Consider the following 9314-nt stretch of genomic DNA (forward strand, 5'->3'; position numbering starts at 1 on the left):
GCTCTTTTAAGGTCTTCAGGGAAAAGTCCAAGAAGGGCAATAGCTGGGTCAAATGGTGGTTCCATTCCCAGCTTTCCCAGGAATCTCCATACTGCTTTCCAGATTGGCCGCACCAGTTTGCAGTCCCACCAGCAATGCACAAGAGTACCCTTTTCCCCACATCCTCTCCAGCACTTGTTGTTGTTTGACTTCATAATGGCTGCCAATCTTACTGGAGTGAGATGGTTGGATACTTGTTTATATACCTTTTATCATTGGCTTAAAGGTCCTTGGCATATAAGATAACTAGAGACTGTAATATTTCAAGTGCTTATTCCTTAGAAGTCATTGTTTGGGTTGCATAATAGTTGGAAAAGATGTTTCCATGATTTTCAATTTTTTCCTTTTTTTTTTTTGTTCAGTAATGATTTGAAAAGTAGTGATTTTTAAAACTTAAAATAATTAGAGAAAACAAATGAGCCAAGATGATGAACATGTCCCCACTTTAAAATTTTACATGTCTGTTGATGGGGAGAATTTTCCACAGAATAGCTCCATACATTCACTGTTTTTTTCCTCTTTTAGTGCATACATACTTATGTCCATAGTAGGACATATTTATAACCTGATATGACATCCTGCCTCCCTGGAGAAGAAGTTGTGGATAAGGAGGATTGGGTAAGTAGACAAAGTATCTCTTGGAGGTTACATGTAATCTGAGGGCAGAATAGAGCTGGTTGAGTAGGTGGGAAGGGGAGAGTGAAAATTATTCTAAGCAGAGTTTACAGAATATCAAGTTCTAGTTGCAAATGTGGGTTTAGACATTAATTTCACAGATGTCTGTATCTCTGTCCCTCTGACTCCATTAAAAGAGCATCCTTTGCTTATGTCAAATCAGTAATGGTGACATACACTACCTGTGAGTATAGCCCTTGAGTCTGGGTCATTCATCATTCCATGAATAAAAGAGTCAGTGAGAACATCTTCTCTATTGGTTCAAAGATCCTACCATGAAGTTTAAAAAGAGATACCTTTGACCTTCCTCTGTGGTCCATGATATCTGATTTGTGGTATTGACATACCTCAATAGATTTTCATTAACTTTTACTGCAAAAAGTGCTCCTCATATATGTTTTTAAAACTTGTCAGAGATGGTCCTTGTAGATTAAGAAGTTTTAAAATGTTGACTTTAGTAATAGATCAATATGACTATTTGATAAAAGCTATTTATTTACATTTTTACTGCTTATTATTATTCCTCCGAAGCCTTTAGAACCAGCATTAGTGCAGAGAGAGAGAGAGAGAGAGAGAGAGAGAGAGAGAGAGAGAATGATGTGGACACCAGGAAGTATCCAAGGCTGTGAATTCCCTGATTTCAGGATCCCCCAAGTCTCTCTAAGGGTTAGGTTCCAAAATGGCCTGGATTCTGGTTATTAAAAGGACATTCTCCATATTATGGAAGTTTGGCAGAATGTAAATACTTTCTTCCATCCCATTTATTTCTTTCTCTCTGTTCTGTTCCTCTTGTCCTCTGTACATCAGCTTCTGCTTCTCTAGATACTTCAGAAATGGTTTAATCACAAATTTTAGTTATAGTAAAGATTATTCCAGTCATTATTTTGCTAGTTTCTATTGTACATCATTTCCAACTAATAGATTCCATATAAAGAGGTAAAATTATTAAGTATACACAAATCTTTATCCCCCTGAAAACTATTTCTGTTTTAGAAAGTGTTATAATTTGGGGTTAAAGTACACATTGGACAACTTAATGATTTGAATTATCTCCTAAGGTAAATAAATGGACTCTTTGAATGCCCATTTGATATGTAACTATACATCTGATGGATATGTTTTTCCTGTACACACATAAAACTTACTGAGAATAACAATAGCAAGAATATGTATACTAGCTCTAAAGTGAAAGCATTTTAAGCATCCATCCACCATTGATAAGTAAACAAATTGTGGTATATTGGTTAAATGGAAAGATTTATAGCAATGGAAATTGCCAAGCTCTAGTTACATCAAACAAAATGGATAAACAACTCGATCATAATGTTGAGCAGACTCACTGAACACAATAGAATAGAGACTATGTGAGTCTACTTATGCAATATTTATGAACAGGCAAACCTAATGTTTGTTATGAAGTCAGATCTGGTGTCTGTCCTATGTATCAGTCATCTCATGGTATTTGCAGTCATTTTTGAATCATTGGATGATTTAAAGCCCAAACCCAAATAAGATTCTTTCACAGGCTGTCACTAAGAAGGGTTGCCAGTTTGTTCTCACTTGTCTTTAACATTTTAAACCTTTATTTTCAATGAAGCTTCCTGTTTTTGTAAACAATAAACAATGAAGTTATTCCCAGATTTTCCAAGAAATAATTTCTAGGGTCCATTTAAGACACAAATTGAAATTTTAATTTCTTCTTATACATGAAATTGAAAGTGAAAATAGGGCCAGACTGCTTTGAAAAAGGAATAATACTAACAAAATCAGTGGCATTTCCTTCAAACTAATGAAATTTATGTTCCTCTCAAGCAAACCAAAAATAGCTCCAGGGAAATTTGAATCTTTTTGTGACATTTATATGTAAATTTATATGAAACAGTGGGGACAGCAATGGCTAAGATGTACAGCAGACTCTGGCTTTGAAATGAGATCTGGGCAGAATCCTCTCCAGAGTGGGGTCTGGGGAGGCAGCAGGTTCTCGCCCTGAGCAGGGCACAGCTGGCCTGAGCTTCCAGGCCTGCCATTCCTCATGCCTTCTTCATAGAAGGGTATCAGGTGCTGTTCCTTCTCCTGGCCCATCCCACACTCTAGACCCCACAGACTTTATCATTTATATCAATCCTTGTGTCAGTTAACAAATGCTTCTTTATTGATTCACAGACAAACCTCCCATATCACCACCTGTCCAGGTGATTCCTCCAGATTAGGACAATTCACATGCTTTTTAGTCACCCATGGGCATAAACTGGGATCAACATCCAAACATACAGCATGCTGTTTATTGTAATTAGCTGAGGTAAGTTGCAGGAATAAATAACATCCCACACAAGTTCCAAGCTGCTATTGTCATCAACTTTTGTCTCTCTAATTTGTGAGCAGGATAAAGCACCTTTTCTAGTTCCAGTGGCTGCCATAACCCTGGTTTCTCTCCCAGTATGAGGCCCAGTACAATCCCTCTTTCCAAGCAAACTTTTCTGTCTAAACACCATTATGTACATGGTTATGTAAATAACTGATCTGTGCCCAATTGAACTCTTACATGTCAGTCTTGTACATAGTTATTTCATATTAATCAAATAACAACTGGTCTAACAAGTTAGTGACTGGTTAAAGAGCCATATCCAATTTTTTTAGAAGTTTTAGAAGTTATGCAGAAATTGTGTCTTCAAATAAATCTTTTCCTTTTTAAATGGAAAACTCTTCATTTCTCTTCATATTTCTATTAGTAAAAAAACCCACTTCATTGAAAATAAATTCATAATACAGAAAAACACAGCAAAATAAAAAAAGATTCCTTCAATTAGCTGACAATCCTGTAAACTTTGAGTATATACTCTTCTGAGGTTTTATCATGATACATTTGTTTTTTCCAGAAGAAAGCACACTAAATGGACCTCAAAGTAAGTTGTTTTTAACCAATATTTCCAAACTGATCTTCAGACAATAAATCTACTTTATCTGGAAACAATTTTAATTTAAAGCCATCATGGAGAAAGCAATCCACAGGAAAAGAGTTGGAGTAAGGTTGGAAGGGGATCAAGGTCAGGGTAACACTTGACAAAAGGATTCAATGGTTGCAACTCTTGGATCCAGTTCTCCTTAAACCTAATTTCAAGTTTCAGACTTATAAAGCATATTCTGGGGAAAAGATGTTTAAACCTTATTGAAAGGTCATAATGAAAATCAAAAAAAAAAAAATCAGGATGTCTTATGCTCTCTAGTTCCTTGTTCTTAGGAGTAGTCTTTTCTAGTCAAGATGAATTTTGCTATTTCTAGTAGTATTAAATACTTTCATTCTGCCCTGGGAATTTACCAAATATGTATTATTTCATTTTGAATTTTTCCAATTGTATTCATCTTTGTTTGAATGTAAAACTTCCATTCAAAGTGTTCAAAGCATGGAAGAATATATATATATAGTGTAAAGTTAGTTTTGCTCTCCTCTTTCACCTCAACTAAACAGGTGCCTTCCTGTTGTGATACTTATACTAGTTTATTTTGTATTTTCCACAGGTAGGTTATAACATATGTATATTTTCATTATTTTATAAATTAAATGGTAGTAAGTATTCACACTTTCTACATTTTTCTTTCATTCAAGATGTAAGTTGAAAATGTTCACCTACACATACAACTCCCTCATTTTTTTTAAATGATTATAGAGTATTATTATGAAAATGTGTCCTATGATTTACCTTATGAGTACCTCACAAAGAGACTTTAAGTTGCTCCCAGTCTTTTGTAATTATCATGACCTTGAAATGAGTAAACCACTACAATTATCATTTTCAAATGGGTAAAGAGATACATAAGAGAATTTCCTATTTGTGGAATTTATAGATCAGAGGAATATGCATTTTAATTTTTGATGTATATTATTAAAACTTTTCTTCACTACCCATTAAGAAGGCAAAATTATGTACTTCCCAGTTTTATTTTGCATATTAGTTTTAATAGTAAAATAAAATTTTCTCATGTTTCTTTCTATTTAACCAATGTGGTTGTTGGTCACTTCCTACAAGAGCTTATCATGACTTAAATAATTTCCATGACTAAAGTATGAATCTCAAATATTTTCTTCACATTGTTATTTAGTTTTATGCTTTAAGTCTTTTCTATAAATCATTTAATATTGTCTTTGTTGTTTCTCATTTCTTTAATTAAAATTGTTTCTCTTAGAGATAGACTCTAATATTCTTTGATAACTACTTTTTATTTTTAAAATTTTCTTGAATGAAACTGATATGACACAACTCCTTTAAAAGGAACAACAGTAAAATGCTATTAAAATGAAAGATGCCTCATTTTATAATTTCCTATCCTCATATTTCTCAGTAATATCACTGATCATTTTCATCCCTACACTGACTACTTTTACCAGCCCCAGGGAGTATTGCAAGGAAAACAGTGCCAGCTATATCAAGAATCTGTGAAAACACTGAGGGTGTCTTCTTTTTACATGTTTCAATCTCCTCTCTTAGTCGATTCATGTCTTTATTTATTGCCTCAGATTTCTCTCTAAATCCCTCAGTAAGCAGTTCTTCTTGGACCTGTAAAAGAAAAACAGTCCACTTTCGAGAATCCCTGGTTATTAACTGCCAGAGTTCTGGATTTAACAGGTTGAGCAGTTAAACACGTGTGTCTGTTTCTCTACCACCTTAGAATATTCTTTGATATTTCCAGAACTTTGACCTAAATAGGGGGAGTACTCAGGGCTTACACACTTGTGAGATTTCCTCACTCTCACTGGAGGTGGAGAGGGATTTTATTCTAGCACAAAGGATGCTGTGTGGGGGAAAATGAGGTTGAATTCTGATTGATTCTCAGATCCACCAAGGTGGCATGGCTGTGATCCTCTAACCTGTCAGGGATTGTGCATTTTAAGTGGAAGAAATTTTAAATTTGTGACTAGATAACAGCTTTCACTGTTGGAAAATGCTCACTCCAAGCCCTCCCCAGTACCACTGAAAAGAGAAATAAATTGTTTTGGAATGACAGATCTTTCTTTTCATTTCTTGAGAGCCAAAGATCTCACAAAATCAAAATTGACACATTGGTATAGAGGTGGACAGAGAGGTTTTGTTCATAGCTACTATATCACAGGAGAAAGCAGGATCCACACAAGACCTCAGCACCCAAATGTCTGTCTATGGTGCTTACCAAGGACTAACACCAGAGCAGAATCAAGGATTTTCATCCAGTGCAGCTGCATCCCTAAGCCTCTGGGATCCAGACAACTGCCTACCTCCTGTCATCATCCCTGCAACTGCAAGTGTCTCTCTGGTCTGCCAACTGGACCTCGTGATCTGCTGTCTTTTTTTCCTGTTTTCAGTAGGATTTGAGGGAAAGAGAACCATCACTGGTAACCCAACATGAACCTGCTCTGATTAGGGAGTGAAGGTGACTCCTCCAGGCCAGTCTATATTTGCCTTTTTCTAACTCTATTTTCAGTGTTCCATTTCTTCAAAAGACTTATCTGCTGTCAGCTACCCATTCTATTCCTCTAGCCTAAGCCGTCATCATCACATTAGTGACATTTGTAGAGAAAGCTATAATTTCTAGGGCAGCCACCTGTTTGGGGAGAGCATGGAAATATTAAGGAATGAGACTTCTCTTCTTCCAAAGGTAATGAGCTGCTCTCAGTTCAGTCCTTGTGCCCCTTCACCAGGTAATTAGTGTGATATAAACAATCTTGAATGTCATTAGAATGAGAATGTTTTTATTGGGGTATTCTGTTTAAATATTAGGTGTTCTCAATGATCCCATTATCCTCTCAACTCCATTCTAGTTGGTAGATATTTTGATGGTAAACAAGCATAGTTAGTCCTTCATCCCCTGACCCTAGTAGTCCAGTATTTTAGTGTTCATCCTAAATAAGGCCAGAGAAACAAGAGTGAGTATCTTGGCTTTTAAGATGTTATTATGCATCTGAAATAAGCAAGGCTTCACCCAGATTAATCCGTTAATAGAATTCCTGATGAGCCACAACAGGTAATGGTTAGTTATCAGCTGCATTCACATATCATTAACCCATTGCTGAGCAGGTCAAATTCTTCATTTAATAGATTTGAATATTCAGCTTTCTCCTTGATCTCATGAAATAACTGTATTTCCCCATTGTAATAATGAAATTGACCATGTGACTTAGTTTGCCAATGGATTCTTTTGCAAGGGAGGAAGTTTCTAAGACATTTCATATTCATATCAGCCATTATGTACCATTTGCACCTTGGAGGAGGGATGCAAACTCACTTTAAGATTGTTCTTTTAAATTGAAGACAAATGGAAAGGACCCAAGCTTAGACTTGAACCTAGCCCAGAACCTGGAGCTTACCTTCTGTAGTCAATTGAGTTACATGAGTAGGAAATAGGTAAATTCTTATAATCCATTCACTTATATTTTGTAATATCATAAAATATTATTGCAGTAAAACTTGGCTAAGAAAATTTCCTTCCTCTCTTCCAAAAAATTGCAGCTTCCCCCAATAATTCAGTCTGTGTTGATTCTCACACCTGCTTTTCTTTGGCTTGGCAATTTCTGGTATATTGTAGGAAATGTTCTTAGAAGGCAAACCAAAGGAGGGTGGAGCAATTCCTCGAGTACCATTAGGTATGGTTGTGTCTGTTGACCAGGGAGAAATCCCAACCAGATGGCAATCAAAAGGATAAATAGAAAATTTCTGAATGCTGACAATGGGGAGTGTACTGGCAAATGAAACCTAGTTGTTGTATCTCTAATAACGCTTTCCCATGCTAAGAACCTTGATTTGATGACCACACATTGTATACATGTATCTAGCTAAAGACCTCACTGTACACCATAAATATGTACAATTAAAATAATAATTAATAAAATCAATTATAGACATCAAAACAAAATAAATTATATGTATCAAAAATTAATTTCTAATTAACCATCTTTTGGAGCATGTTTGCGCATGGAAATCATGTGATTTCTATTACTTCTCTACCTTTATGTCTTTTCTTTTTGGAAATATAGTGGTGAATATGACCCAATATCCACCTTCTACATATTTCAGTCTGTAGTACAAGTAGATTTAGCTACTTTTGTGAAGAATAAAAATTCCACGAAATTACTGTATGAAGATAGTTTTTTTGTTTGTTTGCATCTTTTTCTTTTTAACTTTTATGTGTAAGTTCAAAGGTAAGAGCCAGATGGTATTGGGTCTCTGCTTGATAAAATCAGTGGAGGCATACGGCTCTTCTTGAAATGTTGCTCACACTAGACTTTCAGTCACTGACTCAGTGAACCTGAGTGGGATACCAAAATCAAAAGTCATATTAATCCTTGTTTTTCAAGATTCAAGAGCAGACAGGCCAGCATCAGTGAGTTGCAGAAGGTGCATAAGTGAAGGGAGATGGCAAAGACACATTTGCCAGTACTCAGGCTTCAGCAATTCCATGCAGATTTTCTTCCCTAGATCCTCCCAAGTCAGATATATGGACATTTCTTTATGTAACTTTTACCATTCGCTTAAATGTCCTTGGCATATAAGATAAGTAGAGACTGTAATATTTCAAGTGCTTATTACTTAGAATTATTGGCTGGGTGGCATAATTGTTAGAAAATATGTTTCTATAATTTTCACCTTTTTACTTCTCATTTTGTTCAGTAATGATTTGATAAGTAATATTTTTTGAAAAACATTAGAGAATAAAAGTGAGCAAAGAAGATGAATAGTTCCTCAATTTAAAATTTTACATGTCTGTTAATTGGGAGAATTTTCCACAGAATACCTTCACACATTCAGTATTTTTTTCCTCCCTCCATTCACCCATGCTTATGTCTGTCCCCATATGGTTGGATATACTTATAACTGATATGACCTCATGCCTCCCTAGAGAAGAGGTTGTGAACAAGGAAGATTGGATAATTAGACAATTATCTTGGAGGTTACTTGTAATCTGAGGGCAAACAGAGCTGATTGAGTAGATGGGAAGAGGAGAGTTGAAATTATTTCAGGTAGAGTATCAAATTCTAGTTGCAAATGTGGCTTTAGACATTAAATGTCTCAGATGTTCATGTCTCTGTCCCTCTGACATCATTAAAAGAGCATCCTTTACGTATTTCACATCAGTAAAATACTCACAGACACTACCTGTGAGTATAGCCCTAGAGTCTGGGTCATTCCTCATTTCATGAGTAACAGATTCAGTGAGAATAACTGGAAAGAACATCTTCTCTGTTGGTTCCAAGATCCTACTCACGAAGTTTAAAAAGAAATACTTTGGCCTCCCCCTGTAGTCTGTGATATCTGATTTGTGATAGTGAAACACTTCAGTAGATTGTTGTTAACCTTTACTGCAAAAAGTACTCCTCATATATGCTTTTCAAATTTGCTGGAGATGGTCAGGTGCAGAATAAGAAGTTTTTAAATGTTGACTTTAGTAATAGATAAATAAGAGTCTGTTGATAAAAGCTATGCAATTATATTTTTTTCTACTTATTATTATTCCTCAAAAGCCTTTAGAACCAGCATTAGTGCACAAAAGGAGAGAGAGAGAGAGAGAGAGAGAGAGAGAGAGATGATATCGATACCAGGAAGTGTCCAAGGCTGTGAATTCCCTGATCATAG

The 9314-nt window shown here is 35.6% G+C and overlaps 1 protein-coding gene across 1 annotated transcript in view; it reads right to left on the reverse strand.

Moving 5' to 3' along the window:
* The window catches only part of LOC107158257 (guanylate-binding protein 7-like), a 130393-nt gene that overhangs the window by 32989 nt on the left and 88090 nt on the right, over window positions 1-9314 (reverse strand).

The sequence above is a fragment of the Marmota marmota genome, unplaced genomic scaffold (genome assembly GCF_001458135.2).
Source record: "Marmota marmota marmota unplaced genomic scaffold, marMar, whole genome shotgun sequence".
NCBI classification, from domain to species: domain Eukaryota; kingdom Metazoa; phylum Chordata; class Mammalia; order Rodentia; family Sciuridae; genus Marmota; species Marmota marmota.